The 17,886-nt window shown below is 43.9% G+C and overlaps 1 protein-coding gene across 1 annotated transcript in view; it reads left to right on the top strand.

Moving 5' to 3' along the window:
• The window catches only part of TCF7L1 (transcription factor 7 like 1), a 160,007-nt gene that overhangs the window by 67,691 nt on the left and 74,430 nt on the right, over positions 1 to 17,886 (top strand). The gene's annotated exons all lie outside the window — the stretch shown is intronic.

Consider the following 17,886-nt stretch of genomic DNA (forward strand, 5'->3'; position numbering starts at 1 on the left):
AAGCCATTTAAAATTTTGTCTGTCTCATGTTTATGAGAAAGGATAAAATAACAGATATCTAAAGCAACACTAGGGACCCTTTTAAAAGCTCAAATTCTAGGGCAGAAGTTCTCAGTTCTGGCTCCATATTGCATCAACTTTGTGTGTGTATGTGTGTGTGTGTTTTAAGATTCTACTTATTTATTTGAGAGAGAGAGGCGGGGGGGGTGGCAGGCAGAGGGAGAGGGACAAGCAGGCTGTCCACTGAGCAGTGAGCCCGATGTGGGGCTTGATTTCAGGATCCCAGGATCATGACCTGAGCCGAAGACAGACACTTCACTGACTGAACCACCGAAGCATCAACTGTGTTTTTATTTTATATTTATTTATTTTTTTCAACTGTGTTTTTAAAAGTTCTCTCTGAGTGATTCTTCTAATGGGCAGCCAGGGTTAGGACCCATCGTTTGGGGTATGCCAGTTAGATGTAAAGATTTCAGGCTTTATTTCCAGAAATACTGGGCCAGCTCATTTTTCCTTTTCTTTCTTTCTGCTATGGCTTTAAAAATGCATCCTATTTATTTATTTAATTAAGATATAATTCACATATTATAAAATTCACTCCTTTATGAAAGCGAACAATTCAGTGGTTTTAGTACACTCACAGAATTGTGCAGTCATCACCACCACTTCGCTCCAGAACATTTTTATCATCCCCAAAAGAAACTCTTACCTGTTAGCATTCCCTCTCTCTCATCTTCTTTCCTCAACCCTGGTGACCACTAATCTACTTTTTGTCTCCGTGGAGTTGCCAATTCTGAACATTTCATATAAATGGAGTCACACAATGCATGCCCTTCTTCTTGCCATACAACACTGAACCTGCCTTGTTAGTAGCCCTTTTATCCCTGAGACCTTTTATGTTTGTTTTTGACCAGACAGGCTTTGCAGTCCTCTTTGGCCCTGTGGGCTATGTGACCTCAGAATGTGTCCTTGGGTTAGTGGTTTTGTGCCAAGTTCAGATTCTGATAGAAGATGGTTAAGGTATTAATGCAAAACCTCTATGAACAATCTTGGTTTTGCTTCCATTTTAGGGACCAAACAATAATCTCTCTTACTGATCAACCCACTTAATAACTGCCAAGTCCTGGGCTTCTGCATGGGTATTCTTCATAAGTTACTGTTGCATTTAATTTCTGAAAAAGTCAGTTCCAGAGCCTTTAATCCTTCAGCTAGCATGTGGCAGATACTGGATTGAGAGTGGGATTTATAGTAAATTAGACTAGCAAAATCTTGGCCAACTGAGGCCCTTTCATCTCATTAAACTTGTTTTATTTTATTTTTTTTAAAGATTTTATTTATTTATTCATGAGAGACACAGAGAGGCAGAGACCTAGAGAGAGAAGGAGGCTCCATGCAGGGAGCCCGATGTGGGACTGGATCCGGGGACCCCAGGATCACGTCCCGGGCCGAAGGGAGGCGCTAAACCTCTGAGCCACTCAGGGATCCCCTCATTAAACTTGTTTTAAAGGAACTTTATGAGCTGAGAACTGTTCTTGTTGCTGGGGATCCAGAGATAATGCCTCACTTCAAGGAGCTTATAATTCAGTAAGGAGGCCTTCATTTATCTTACACAACATAAAATGGTTGCATGTATTATAATTTTAGTAGGCGAAAATAAACCCAGAACACAATCTGATGTAAGATATTTTGTTCTGGCAGAAAAGAAAACACAGACTTTTAAAGATTTGTCTTCAAGACAGTATACACTAAATCAGTCTCCTGACAATAAACAATTGCTCCGCTCTCCAGTCAGTAATGCCATATGGCCGCAGCCCTGGTGGCTCAGCGGTTTAGCGCCGCCTTCAGCCCAGGTTGTGATCCTGGAGTCCCAGGATTGAGTCTGACGTCGGGCTCCCTGCAGGGAGCCTGCTTCTTCCTCTGCCTGTGTCTCTGCCCCTCTCTCTGTGTCTCTCATGAATAAATAAATAAAGTCTTTAAAAAAAAAAATGCCACATGGAGTGACAGTGTGAAGGAGCTGCATGGTATTCTATCACCAAAAAAATGCATTGGCTACGTTGATAACTCATACCAAGGTTTTTCTCAGATATTTAAGAAGCATCCTCACTGATGCAGAAATAAATGGGGATTTCAACCTGTATTTTAAAATTAATTTTGGGGGATCCCTGGGTGGCGCAGCGGTTTGGCGCCTGCCTTTGGCCCAGGGCGCGATCCTGGAGACCCGGGATCGAATCCCACGTCGGGCTCCCGGTGCATGGAGCCTGCTTCTCCCTCTGCCTGTGTCTCTGCTTCTCTCTCTCTCTCTCTGTGACTATCATAAATAAATAAAAAATTTTAAAAAAAAATTAAAAAAATAAAATTAATTTTGGTACTTTTTTTTTTTAATTTTTTTAAATTTATTTATGATAGTCACAGAGAGAGAGAGGCAGAGACACAGGCAGAGGGAGAAGCAGGCTCCATGCACCGGGAGCCCGACGTGGGATTCGATCCCGGGTCTCCAGGATCGCGCCCTGGGCCAAAGGCAGGCGCCAAACCGCTACGCCACCCAGGGATCCCAGTACTCTTTTATAATTAGTATGCGAAGAAACATTTCAGGATTGTTTATTCCTTGCTTCTGTAAATCTAGTAAGCAGAGTTGACACTCCATCATCACTGGTTGATACAGGTCCAGGTTACCACCTGCCTGCCTGCCATATGCATAGCACTTTGGTGATAGGAGGCCAGGTATGGTCTGATTTCTTGTCTCCTCTGCCATTTTCTTCCTCACTCATAGTCACCAAGCTCTTCCCACATTGGACCTTCCCTTGTGCTTCCCGTTCACCCCATTCTTCATCTGGATAACCCCCTCTCAGCCTCCATGTCCCTTCCTCTGGAGGACTTCCTTGGCCCCCTAATCTTAAATAGCTCTCACCTTTTTCTGTCTTATAACTCCTACCTATTCTGCTCAAGCACTTGTCTCAAACATACACCCATCTATCAGGTATTTTGTATATACACATCTGCCACGTATCTGTCTCTCTGAGAGCAAAAACCATGTCTAGTCTCTACTTCCATTTACATAACATCCATCATGGCATCTAGATCATGGCTGGCAGTTATTAAATGGGTAGGTATCTGGGTGAATGGGCGGCCTGATGGGCAGATTGGCAGGTGGATGGGTTTCTTGCCCAAATAGCCACTTGAGTGCAATGACGAGCGAGGCAGGCATTTTCAAGGTACTAGGCATGTAGCAATGAATAAAATGTCAGTTCTCCACTTGCTTACTTTCTGGATGAGGGGAGAGACAGTGAACAAATATACAGTGTGTCAGGTGGTGATAAAGAAAATAAAGCAGAGGGAGGCACATGGAGAGTGAAGGTCAGGATGCCTTGCACGTGGGTGTCAGGAAAGGTCTCACAGAAGTGAGGTTTGAGCAGAGACATGAAGGAAGTGAGGGAGTGAGCCATATCTAAATCATTGCAAAAAGCTAAATTCTTACCATTCCATGTTTTCAGAGTGATTTCTAGGTATGTGTTTATCTTGTCACACAAGCAGTTTTAATTTTGCCACAAGTCTGAAGCTGAATACTCCAGTCCAGTGGGGTGGGAGCCTCTGGAATGATAGGAGCTGCCTTTTTTTGTGGAAGAGATAGTTCCAGAAAAGAAAAAAAAAAAAAAAACTGTTTATGGTCTACATTTTTTTTAAATCTTCAGTTCATTTTTTATTATCTTGAGGAAGTGATGGATCATAAAATTCTGATCCCCCCCCCCTTTTTCCCCTTGGGAGTCAATATGAAATTTATTAAGAGCAAGGTTACTTTTCAAAATATTCTGGGCTTTGCAGGTCATTGATTTCTTTTTCCTCCACATCTTTTATAGAATTTTACAGTAGTCATTAAATAACAGGGTCAAATATTTCTCTTAATCTAAAAAGCACCCCCTTAAAACAGTGTCTAGTTATGAGAGTTTTCTCCAGGTGGGACAGATGAATGTATGCATCTAATGAAAAAGCAGGTGAGCCAAGCAGGAAAGGCCTAGATTGTGAATAAGGCCATAAGGCCCTGGGGGTGGTTCGAGAGTCTAATGTAGAGCCTACTGGGGCATGGAAATGCAGGTGGCATCTTCACCTCCCCTTGCTCAAGACTGTGAACACAGTTACTATGAGGCCACTGGCACTTGTCCTGTTTGAGTACGTGAATGAGACAGGAGGGCCCTGTTGGATGTTCTATCTCCCATAGTTTGAGGGTGGAGGCTGCCATTCCAGGAGTTGCTGGTGGGCCTGCTTCTTTTCCTGTTATCTGCCCATTGCCTGTGGTACTAGAAGGATCTACGTGAACTCTGAATATCTGGAGGGGCTTCTTGGGTCAGAAGAGGGAGTGGGGGAGATATGGGAAGGATGCTCAGAGGCATCCAACCGGCAGAACTATCAGGACAGTGATTCTCAAAGTATGGTCTCTGGGCCTCTGCTTCAGAATCCTCCTGGGTGCTTGTGGAGATGCACATACCTCCTCACCCCAAGCTGCTGCATTGAAGGACTGTCTCTGAGGGCTGACTCAGGAAGTTGGTCCGGGTAATGGGGAGCAACATCTTTGCCTGGAAACTTAGTTCTGCAAATACCGCATTTTCAAGTTATAAGATGACTTCTTCCACAAAATGTGTCCTACATGCACATTCCCAAGGAGTCCAGTTGAGCAGGCAGGGAAGTTGGTTAGAATGTTCATGAATTAGAAAACTGTCTACCTTCGTTGAAGGGATCTGTCTTTGAGGTGTGGATATCTCTTGCTAAGAAAAGACAGCATTTGGGTCTCCATAAACCTGAGATCCTGGAGGTTGAAGGGATATGGAAGGGCCTGCCCTAGGTTGTACCCATGGGGACAGGACATAATCTTCACAGGTCATGTTGATTTCACCAGTTCTTCTTGAATTCCAGCCCTATATCAGGCCTCATGGGGGACATTCGGGACATTCCCCGTGATATGGCCATTATCGGCTCATAGTGACCTCCACCCCACCTCCTCCTTATCTCGGGGCCTTCTCTCCCACCTCCCCCTTCCCCACACAATGCTGAGTGTCCCATCATCATTCTAGCTTCTCCTGGGAACTGTCTGCTCTGCTGGGGAGGCCTTGGGCCTAGCACAGCTGCAGTTCCTCGCCAGCACCCTAACATTTCTGCTGACAGCAGGGATCTCTAGCAGTGCCTCAGGGTCATTGTCAGGTTGACAAGATGGACTAGAAGTGCAAAGGGCTAGGGAGGGAGAAAGCAGGGCTGCATTGGTACAGTAGGGAAGAAAATAAAGATTAGAAAACAACCACTCTTTGCAGAATGTCTGCCTGGAAAACCCTAGAGGATCAAGGAAAAACCCACCATAAACAATGAGACATAGTCAAGGCAGGAAAAGTTTTTGGTAAGCCATTGAAGAAAGTGTCAGGTGACAGTGTGGAGGGCTGGCTTCATCCGGGTTGTTCCCGACCCCTATCCATGTCTAGTAGGACCTTTTCTTTCCATGGTGGATGATAAAGGAGCACTACCTTAAAAAAAAATAAAAATAAAAATAAAAAAATAAAAAAAAAGGAGCACTACCTTGGGGTCTTATACAATGACATCACTTCTGGAGGGCCTGCCATATACCAGATTGGGTTCTAAACATACAATTCAACAAAAGTAATCCTCACACCAGCCCTGGGAGGCAGGGAGTACTAGTGACTACTACCCTCATCTTCCCTATTTTTAGGTAGGGAAACCAAAGTGTGGGAAAGTGAGGAAACTGTGCCAAGGGTCTCATGGCTGAGAAGTAGTCGTAGGGTCGAGGATTCTACACAAGGCTTTACCCACACAGTACTGCCTCCTGCCACACAGCATGGTGAGTCTGCTCCCAGACTCAGCTTTGTTCCTTCATTTTAAGGACAACCCCTACACATAGTTGGGATTCGTTAAACATTGCTGAATAAATCCGTATTTCTAGTGCAGTGTTCAGGCTTCAAAGCAGCCAGTATGGCCCTAGGAGCTCAGAGAGTTTAGTTATCTAAGGATCCAAGTGCTTTATTATTTTCTGAGAGCCTTTGAAACATAAACAGTCCCTTCATTAGTTAATTAATTTAGGGATTGATTTCCCTGCCCAGAACCACTGAGATAGAGCTATCGACAGTTACAGCTGTTCCATGAACTGGCAGGGGTTGTACAAGGGGCTACCACTAAAGTCTGTGACTTTAAGTAAGAGACTAAACCCCTCTGAATGTCACCATCTTCGTTCATTTAAAAAGAAGAGGTCAGGTCGATAGTACTGAACTCAACAGGTCATTGTGAGGTTTGAACGAAGCAGTACGTCGAAGGGTCTAGAACAGTGCTGGCACATAGTAGGGTCTTTGCAAAGACTTCCTTTGTAAGTCTCCCTGTTCTACCAGGAGGACATGAGGCTGTGAAGGGCTTCACAAAACCTGATGACTCATAGGACTTGCTCCCTGTCTTCCATTAGCTTATAATTTAGGTAGGAAGGGCTGTCTGAAACCACAGACATTTAAGTCCTAATTCCAGGTGTGGAAGGAAAGACCTCACATTACAATGCCTGGTCAGATGCATGATGCACTCTTGAGTGCATGCATGTCCTGTGCCCACTGTCCCAATCTCCTTTCAGATGTGGCTTAGAACTGGAACGCTGATCTTACAAAGTTAAAAAATGTGATGTAGAAATGCAGCACCTCTTGGAAAAAAACAAAAGAGGTATAGGGATTCTCACAGGTGTAGCGATGCTGGGCGCAAGCTGCTGCATGGTACCAGCCAACAGCATTCCCTCCGATGAGCTGTGCCTACCCCTCCAGCAGAGCCACATTGTCTGGGCTAAAGGCCGGGCTGAGCTCAAACCCTGGTCCCACCACTTAGCAGTGGGCATGACCTTGAGCTGGTTACCTGTCCTGTCTGTACATTCAGGCAGTGATGGTGCCTCCCACCTAGTCTTGTTGTGAGGATTCAATGGGTTAGTCCATGGAAAAGGCATAGGGCCCGCCTCCTTTGGTACACAGATGATTACTATTGTGGCTACTGTTATTTTCATGACTATGCTCTACCTGCCTCTGGGAAGGCTTCCCATGTTTGACTTGTGGTTCTGAGGAAGGAAGGCTCATCGAAGCCTGGGGTCTTGATGGTGTTTTCCAAGGATCTGTGGATTGACGAGCCTGAACTGGAAGGGGGAAGAGAGAAGACTGGGCAGGGGGACCTGAAAGAATAAAAGTTGGGAGATGGGAAAGTGTGCGTTACTGAAGTGGTGGCAGATGCATGCACTCTTCTTATGACTGTTGAGTGTTTTCTTACGTTTCCATGTGAACTGCAATAGGCTTGGGCCTGGGTGCAGGTCAGTATCTTCAGCCCCTGAGGAAGGATGTGCTTGTTCCCAGGCTGGGTTTGCCCAGTGCTCGAGACTAGAGCACCAACCCGCTGAGCAGCCTATGGTCAGGGTCACTGCGGGGTCCAGATGGCATCATACGGAGGGTCAGAAGACCTGCCTGTGTCAGTTACAGGACTAGGAAGCCTTAGAATCCACCCTCCTCCCCCTCCGGGACTAGAACAAGATACGACTCATTCCCCCTAGCAGAAGAGACTTTGAATGGAGGAGTCCTGGAAGTTGGTGGAGTAGGCAGTGGGGGGAAGGGAGGTGCACAGGCTGAAATGGGGGTGGGTTGGGGGGAAACAAGGCAACCCAAGGGTGGCCCAGAAGAAGAGGAGAACAAAGAGAAGGATGGAAAAATCTCTGAGAGTTCTGTGTGCGAGAGTCAAGGGAGGGCTTGTAGGGCTGGATGTGGGGGATGCACTCTATCTCTTTTTGGACCCTAGCAGCGTCGATAGGAGCCCACTTTGGGCTTCAATATGCTGAATTTGGGAGTAGCTTTTGTCTACCTCAATTTCCATTTCTGAAATTATCGAACAGTCTTCCTCACAGACAAATCCCCATAAATCAAGAATATGCTGCGATTTTACCACTTCTACATCCAAGTGACACCTCCAAAAATATCCTTAGTGAAATCCCATGCCCCGATGTTTTATTTGGAAGGTAGGGTCACAGTATTTATGTGTCAGCCATAAATACTTGGATGAGAGTTTGAATTCCTAAGAGTCTGCCACTTCCGGCTAATAGTATTAGATCCTCGGGAAGTGTCCTATGTCGTAATAGACCAACAGATTTAGAATTTTAAGCAGTCATGGAAACAAACAGGTGCTCGATGCAGCTAAAAATAACTACCCTGGGAAGTGAAATTGGGGCCAGGCCAAGGAGTTGAGGTGAGCGCACTCTGCTTCAGGAGGTGGTCAAGACTGTGGGGAGAAAGGCAAGAAGAGAAGAGTCCTGAGCCCTCAGGGTTGTCTGCCTTTCTCAGAATCTCTTTTCCGTTGTACTGGCTGTTTTCATCCTCTGAACTGAAGCTTCATGCATTCCCCATCCCCACCCCCAAACCTAGCTTTTCTGTCTGGATTTCCCAGTGAAAGGCCCAACGGGACAGGGGCTCCTCTTGTGTGGGGACGGTGAGTGGGTGGCTTCTTCTTGCTCGAGTGCCACCCCTGAGGCTCCCTGGGGGTGCTGAGCAGTGTGAGGGTGTCTGGGGAGCGCTTTGCCTCAGCAGCCCGAACCTGGAGAGCACTTGGAGCCCAGACATTCCAGACCATTTAATCCTTCCACTCCCGGGAAGGGCCTCAGCCACATCCTCCATGCCCTGCCGCCCTTCCTGAGGAATGAAAGGTGGTGGCTGTCAGCGTGTAAAGGATGGGAGGGTGACAAGTGGGGTAAACACAGCTTGTTACTACCAGATTCAGTTACCGACGGTGCTCAAAGCTCAATGGCCAGGGGCTTGTGCAGCCCTGGAGGACAGGGCGTCTTAGCCACCACCAGCAGGATTCTGGGAGGAGGAGCTAGCTGCAAGTGTCATGGAATATTCTCACACAGCTTATGGAGCAGACAGAGCTAGTAATGTTATCGCCGCTTTCATCGGTGGGAATTTTGAATTGGGAACCTTGCTTTGACCCCAAGACTAACCAAAGCTCCACAAAAGACCTGTCTTTACACCAGAGGCACAGTGTGTGATTCTATGGGTTCGAAAACCAGCAAAATTCTATTTGGTGATAAAGCTTAGAACAGTGGCTACCTTCTTTTTTTTTTTTTTTTTAAAGATTTTATTTATTTATGATAGTCACAGAGAGAGAGAGAGAGAGAGAGAGAGAGGGAGAAGCAGGCTCCATGCACCGGGAGCCCGATGTGGGATTCGATCCCGCGTCTCCAGGATCGCGCCCTGGGCCAAAGGCAGGCGCCAAACCGCTGCGCCACCCAGGGATCCCCAGTGGCTACCTTCTAAGGGGGCAGAGGAATGTTGACTGGCAGACAGACATGTGAGAGAACCTTGTAAAATGGATCCTAGAAGGTTCCATATCTTCATCTGGTGGTGGTTATATGGGCTTATACATGGAGAAAAATAAATTAAGCTGTATATTTAAGATGTGCATACATTACTATATGTACATCTCAATTAAATAAATAAGAATATGAAGAAAAGTATGTGCATAAGAAGGAGGTCCGTGAAGAGAAACACCCTGGTGACGTTTGAATAGTCTAGCTTTTACCACACTTGGAGTTTGCTGTTTCATGGCCCTCGGTTCCTAAAAATCTGGCATGGTTCAGCCCCAAAATTGAAAACACCAGCCACCTATGGAGAAATAAAATAACAACAGGTCCCTTTCCAAGTTTGACAGTCAGGAGAATGACTTGGAAACTGCCAGCCCTGCATCCTGAATTAGTCTCTCCATCATCCCACAGTTTATTGAGGTTATTGGGGCATCACGGTCACGCTGACCCAGCTTTAACTTGCGGCTCTGCTACTCAGTAGCATTAGGGACTTTCTAGAAAACTGTTGCCCCCCTCGAAGGTTCCATTTCTCCATCTGTGAACTAAGTGTTCTTCAGCAAAGGGGTAGCTGTAAAGTACTCAGTTCAGTGCTTAGTACTTCACAAAAAATCAGTGACTAGTTAATGCTGCCAGCGCCACTGAATTGTGTGGGACCGGAGGGGACTCCAGGAGCCATGCTGCACACCTCTGTAGTCGCTCCACAAACACTTCCCACATGACCCAACTTTTCCTACAGTTGGGACTGCTCCAGGGTGCAGAGGCCCCCTCTGGCTTGGCAGGATTCTCTGGCTGGAGCCTCTGCTGGTTCTCAGAGTAGGAGCGTGGTCGAGTTGGACGACAGTGTACCCACGTCGAAGCAGCTGTGGCGAACATCTGGCTCTGATTATCTGGCTGGGAATGGCTGGGGGTGGGAGCTCCGTGATTTATAGATTGCTCCTCTGGCTGTAAATCCCATCTCTAATTGTGACTTCTCTGTCCCTAATTGTTTGCAGAGAAGAGAGGAGCTCAATGGCTCACAATCCCTGGCAGGGCCAGAGGCTGCTGGGGGGTGAGGTTTGTTGCTAGGACACCACCGTCTTTGTTTTGGTCTCTGCTCAGCAGTGTTTTTAAGGCCCTGTATACATTTCTCTGTATTGTTAATGTAATTTGTTCAGGCAGTGAACAGCCAAGTTCAGCCGAAGGAATCCGATACTCATAACAGAAACACCAGAGGCCAGGTTTTTGTGGTCAAATTAGGGTTTTGAGGCCTAGGAAGAGAATGAAATGTTTGAGCTGGGCCAGGGGGACAATCTCCCTTTCTCCTCTGTGCTAACGCTGGCCTGGGTTCAGCTGCCTTGCGAAGCTTGGCTTGGGGGGCACTGAGTCTACGACCACATTCAGGGCTGTTAGGTGGGGAGCAGGGCTGCCTTCTCTGAGAAAAGGAATGCAGATTGTATTCAAACGGGATGAAAGGGAGCTCACAAAGTGTGGGCAAGTTTGGCCCCTCTGTGCCCAGCCTTTTCCTGGCCCTAAGCTCCAGGCACCTTTTATCGTCTCCCACTCCCACCCCTGAATTGCTGGACCGGTGGGGAAATAATAGTTGAGATCTGATGAGAAGGTATGTAACTCTGTGAAATGCAATTTGCCCCTTGTTGTTGTCTGTGAGGACCCACCACCCCTCTTGCCATCTGGGAACTTCGCACCCTGCTGTGCTCAGAGTTTTCCCAAATAATGGATTCCAAACAACTTTCAGGGAGTGGTTAGCGATGCGAACTCAGTACATCCTACCCTCTTCATTTTGCCTCAAAACAAAGCAAAGCAAACATTACCAATCCACATTTTCCATGCTTTCTTTTGCTTCTAGAATGCGTACATGTTGTGAAATGAATCAGGCCAACATTACTGACCCCCTTTCTCCCTCCCTCCCTGCCTGCCTGCCTTGGAAGAATGCCTGGTGTGCACGCATCCATCCATCCATTTAACAATTACTGAACACCTTCTGTGGTTACCGAGTAGAATATGATAGGGTCCTGGCCCTCAGGAGCTTAAAATGCGGAGAACAAACAAGAAAACCAGTCTTTACAATATAGGTGACAAGCGGCCGGCAAAACAGAGTGGAATGTTACCTGGAATACCTGAAAAAGAAATACTCAGGCCTAGAGAAGTGAGGGGAGGTCCTGGTGAGGAGGTATTCAGAGCCATGCTTTGTAAGAGAACACCAAGCACTGGCTTTCATAGCAGCCTGGGGCCCACTAGCCTTCCTTCCCTCTGCCCAGTGGCTGGAAGCTCCCTGGGGAGGGGAGAGAGATGTCTTTTTCATGACCCCATTGTCCCTAGAATGCTGGTGATTCACCACAAGTTTTCAGAGGCTAACTATCTTCCATTCATAAGGTGAATTGCTTGTGTGTTGAGCATGACTCATGGTGTAGACACCTCCTGCCATTATTGTGTCTAGATATTAACTTCTTCAACTTAGAGCATGCTTCTGCATTATGGGCATTTTCACTCAGCCTACGTGTTCATAAATGACTTGACCAAATCACCCATTGAACTCAGTATTCTTTTTTCGTTTTTTAAGATTTTATTTATTTATTTGAGAGAAAGAGAGAAAAAGCATGAGCAGGGGCAGGAGCAGAGGGAGAGGGAGAAGCAGACTCTCCACTGAGCAGGGAGCCCAATGTGGGGCTCCATCCCAGGACCCTGGGATCATGACTGAGCCACCCGGGTGCCCCATGAATTTACTATTCTTGATCATTACAAAATAGGTAGAATTGAAACAAACCAGGTGCATTATACTGATTTTCACTTGAAAAACTTAACCTGCTGTGTTCATGAGATATTTAATCTTCACATAACTAATTGTTCACGGGAGAGGAAAGTGAAAGGTTCTATACTCTTCATTTCCAAGATCCTCATTTTTTTTTTCTTTAAAGATTTATTCATGAGAGACACAGAGAGGCAGAGAAAGAGGCAAGGTCCCCTTGGGGAGCCCAATGTGGGACTAGATCCCAGGATCCCAGGATCCCAGGATCGCAACCTAAGCCAAAGGCAGATGCTCAACCACTGAGCCACCCAGGTGCACCTCCAGGATCCTCATTTAAAGTGAATGGGTCTAAAGGAGGGAAGCCATTTTCTGTTCACCCTTGATGTCACTACTGGTGTCAGGGCTTCAGAGCTCCTTGGCCTGTGTCCCTGCTTGTCCCGGTGAGCATCATGCTCTGAAGCCACATGGACTTGCAATGTAATACCCCTTATTAGTCTCTGACAATGTGCTTGGGGTTCTGTTGGCATTGTTTATTCTTGGAACAGTTTCTTGACACCTCTACTCACCATTGACTTAGAAATTCCTTGCCCATGATTGACTTCTGCACCCTTTCCCCCAGTAGCCTATACTAACATTATATTAGCACCAGTTTATATTAAAACTGTTGTTTTCCTGTTTGCCTCCTTCATTAGGTAATGAATTCCTTGGGGTAAAAAATAGTGTTCTTCTCTCCCAGGCCTATTAGAGTACCTGAGAGGTGTTTACTGTGTATATTTATGGGGTAAAATTTTCACATAAATGTCTTTTATCCCTTAAGAAATTTGGTTTTCCAGGCAACAAATGCTCTCTTGTCAAAACGCTAAAATTAACTTTAGCGATTTTGGTGAAAGTATTCTAAAACGCATCCTACAGTTTTCTAACTTCTAAAAGAATGAAGAGAGAATCTTTTCTGTTGCATTTTGTTTTGTTTTCGATGACTCAGGATCAGCTTTATGAACCCCAGTTTTGTGGAAGGCTGAAGTGAAATGAATTTTTCTCGGGCTTTTATGATATTGTAAACCCATTAAATGTTTGAATTGCAAGAACAAAAACTTTAAGCCATCTACTTTATCTTCTTTTACAGACTAGGAAAATGAGTTGGAGCCAGCAGCCATGTCTTACTTCCTAGCTGGGTTATTTCCCATCATCCCACACCTCCTTCCACCTCTCCTCTCTGCCCCCCCGCCCCCACCCCGAGTAATTGAAATGAGGCTGCTCTGTGTTATGTGCTGTTGACTGCCTCTGGCTGGGAGGCTACACACCTTTCTGCTGAGGTGAGGCAATGAGATCTCTAACCTCTGACTTGTCCATTTTTTGCTAATTCCCAGAGTTGAGAGTTTGTGCTACTCATCTAAATATTACACTGTTAGTGGGTTAAACATCTATTATATAACCAAGAACCGAGAAGGGCTTAGTTTCATTGGAAAACTGGTCATTTTGTCCTTTTGTATAGTTCTTGCTCTTTTGTCTGTAGAAGGGGCCCCTGGACCTTTATCTAGGGTTTACTGACGTGATTTAGGAACAGTACTTGGTTCTTGGACAGCCTGATCATTTGCAGATTAAGTGGCAGCTGACCATCTAGGCAAAGGAAAAAACTGGAGTAATAATACAGAAGGGTATATTGTAATGGAGGACCGTGATGAGGGTATATAAGATGTTCAGAAAAGGTTAACTCTGTTCTTTGCTTTCCGTTTAAAGAAAGAGGCAGAATCAGAGAAAGGCAAATTAAAACCATAATGAAAAAAAAAAAAACCATAATGAGATGGCAAATATTAAAATAGGAGAATGCAGGTGCCAGTGAGGATATACATTAATAAATGATGCTTGAATTAATATAAATACTTTGGGGAATGACTTGGTACTATCTAGTAAAATTGAAGACGCATAGATCTTATGACCTAGCAGACCTCTCACATGTGGCGCAAGAGACATATATAAGAATGGCCACTGTTCATTGTACGTAGGAGTTTAAACTAGAACATAGTAGCCATCGATACATAAAATAAATAGATAAGTAAACACAGCCATATAGTAGAATACAGGGAATTAACCAGATCTACGTATACTAGCACAAAGTCCAAAGCCTAATGTTAACTGTAAAAAGCAAGTTGCTAAAGCTTACTTAAATCGTGGTGCCATTTATATGAATGTTTAAAACTCACAGAAGAATGATAAACATATTGTGGCTATGTAGGAGAATGTCCTGGTGCTTAGGAGATCCATGATGATGTATGTTGGAGGATAAGGTGTCATGGTATCTACAAATTACATTAAACTGGCTCAGCAAAATAAAATTGTGTGTGTATGTGTACATATATAGGGGAGAGAGGTAAAACCTAGGGCAAATTTGAGAACCTGTTAATGATGGTAAATCTGGTTAAAGGAAGGATGGGTTGTCATTGTACTCCTACAACTTCCCTGTAAATTTGGAGTTTTTCAAAATAAGTTGGAGAAAACACCCAAATTGAGCCTGTAAATTGTAGATAATACATACATAATTAAAGTATTAAAACAATGCAGAGGCATGCCAACCAGCATGTTTGGACAATAGTTGCTTCTGGGGAAACGGATGGCTGAGTTTGGGGACTTCAGCTGTATTAGTATCACTTTATTTCTTTTTGTTAAAAAAAAAGTCAGGTGAAAGTTCTAAGATCAATATGGGAAAATATTACACTGTTTAATATGGATAAGGAATATATTAGTGTTACCTGTTTGTTTCTTCACATTAAATATAGTTTTATTTATAGATAGTTCCATAACTAAAAGTAATGTTTTTAAAAACTACAAAAATAAGGTAGAAGAGTTGGTTTCATTTTTAAAAGTTACTGTTAGGGATGCCTGGGTGGCTCAGTGGTTGAGCGTCTGCCTTTGGCTCGGGGCGTGATCCTGGATTCCTGGGATTGAGTCCAGCATCAGGCTTCCCTCAGGGAGCTTGCTTCTCCCTCTGCCTATGTCTCTGCCTCTCTCTCTGTGTCTCTCATGAATAAATAAATAAAATCTTTTAAAATAAAATAAGTAAACGTTATTGTTAGATAACTGGTACCAAAACCCTGATACCAGATAAGGGCACCATAAGAGAAGAAAATTTCAGGCCAGTATTCTTGATGAACATAGATGCAGAAATCTTCAACAAAATGTTAGCAAAACTAAATTCAACGATACATTAAAAGGGTCATACACTCTGGGTCAAGCGGGATTTATTCCAGGAATGCAAGGGTGGTTCAATATTTGCAAATCAGTCAGTGTAATAGACTACATTAACAAAAGAAAGAATAAAAATCATATGTGATTATCTCAATAAATACAGAAAAAAACATTTGTCAAAATTCAATATCCAATTCTGATTTTTATTTATTTTTTTAAGATTTTATTTATTTATTCATGAGAATACACAGAGAGAGGCAGAGACACAGACAGAGGGAGAAGCAGGCTCCATACAGGGAACCTGACGTGGGACTTGATCCCGGGTCTCCAGGATCACACCCCGGGCTGTAGGCGGCAGTAAACCGCTGAGCCACCAGGGCTGCCCCATGTTTGATTTTTAAAAAGCCTCTCTGGGTATAGAGGAACATACCTCAACACAATAAAAGCCATATATGACAAGCCCACACCTAACATTATACTGAATGGTAAAAAGCTGAAAGCATTTCCACTAAGATCAGGAGCAAGACAAGGATGCCCACTCTCATCATATTTATTCAACATAGTATGGAACATCTAGCTAAAGCAACTAACCAAGAGTAGAGAAATAAAAGGAATCTAAATTGGAAAGGAAGAAGTAAAACTGTCACTGTTTGCAAATGACATTATATATAGAAAACCCTAAGGTGCCTGGGTAGATCAGAAGTTGAGCATCTGCCTTTGACTCAGGTCCTGTGATTCTGGGGTCTGGGATCCAGTCCCACATCGGGCTCCCTGCAGGGAGCCCGCTTCTCCCTCTGCTTATGTCTCTGTCTCTCAAGAATAAATAAATAAAATCTTAAAAAAAAAACAAAAACCTAAAAATTCCATTAAAAATCTGTTAGAACTAATAAACAAATTCAATAAAATCAACACAAAAAATCTGTTTGCATTCCTAAATAGCAATGATGAACTATCAGAAAGAAAAAATGCTTTAAATCTCATACACAGGGCAGCCCTGGTAGTACAGCGGTTTAGCGCCGCCCGCAGCCTAGGGTGTGATCCTGGAGACCCTGGATTGAGTCCCACGTCAGGCTCTCTGCATGGTGCCTGCTTCTCCCTCTGTCTGTGTCTCTGCCTCTCTCTCTCTCTCTCTGTCTCTATGAATAAATAAATCTTAAAAAAAATCTTAAAAAAAAACTCTCATACACAGTTGCATCAAAGAAAATAAAATATTTGAGTAAATTTAACCGAAGAGGTGAAAGGACCTGTATGCTGAAAACCATAAGACATGAATGAAAGAAATTGAAGACCCAAATAAATGGAAATATATTCTTTGTACATGAATTAGAAGAATCAATATTTTTAAAATGTGCACACTACCCAAAATCATCTACAGATTCAGTGCAATTTCTATGAAGATTCCAATGGCATTTTAGAAATACAGCAAATAATCCTTGAATTTGTATGGAACCACCATAAACCCCAAGTAGCTAAAGCAATCTTGAGAAAGAACAAAGAGAAAGATCTGGAGACATCATGCTCCCTGATTTCAAACTATATTACAAAGCTATTATAATTAAAACAACATGGTATGGCATAAATACAGAAACATAGATCAATGGAACACAATAAAGAGCCCAGAAATAAACCATGTATATATGGTCAATTCTATAACAAAGGATCCAGGAATTTACAGGGGGAAAAGGCTTTCTCTTTGATAAATGGTGTTCAGAAAAGTGGACAGCCACATGCAAAAGAATGATACTGGATTGCTATCTTATACCATGCACAAAAATTAACTCAAAGTGGATCAAAGACTTGAATGTAAAACCTGAAATCATAAAATACATAGGCAGTAAGGTCTTTGACACAGGTCTCGGTGATGACTTTTTGCATCAGACAAAGCAAAAGCAACAAAAGGAAAAATAACTAAGTAAGTAAATAAAATAGATACTTTATACCAAAGAGTTTCTGCACTGCAAAAGAAACCAACAAAATGGAAAGGCAACTTACTAAGTGGGAGAAAATATTTACAAACATATATCTGATAACTCCTGTGGCTCAACTGCAAGGTAAACAGTCCAGTTTTAAAAATGGTCAGATATGGGACTCCTGGGTGGCTCACCAGTTGAGCGTCTGTCTGCCTTCAGCTTAGGCCGTGATCCCCGGGTCCTGGGATCGAGTCTCACGTTGGGCTCCCTGCAGGAAGCCTGCTTCTCCCTCTGCCTATGTCTCTGCCTCTCTCTGTCTCTCATGAAAATGAATGAATGAATGAATGAATGAATGAATGAATGAATGAATGAATAATAAATAAATAACATCTTTTAAAAAATTAAAATGGGAAGATATGAATAGATATTTGAATAGATACTTCTCTGAATAAATATTTCTCTCTGATATACACACCTGTCAGATGTCCCCATGGGTGTCATTTTATAGGTTCTCAGAACCAGATGGGAGTAAATAGGACTGCAGGGAGACTGGTCAACTTTAGACCAGATCCCCATGGGGGGGACAGCCTTTCACCAAAATCGGTGTCAAAAAGGCAAAGCACATTCAGGCTCTACCCCACCCCAGATCTAAGCCTGTCTGAGTGCATGGAATTCTAGAGGAGCAAAGTCTAAAG

This window comes from Canis aureus, chromosome 12, assembly GCF_053574225.1.
Source record: "Canis aureus isolate CA01 chromosome 12, VMU_Caureus_v.1.0, whole genome shotgun sequence".
Taxonomy (NCBI): Eukaryota; Metazoa; Chordata; class Mammalia; order Carnivora; family Canidae; genus Canis; species Canis aureus.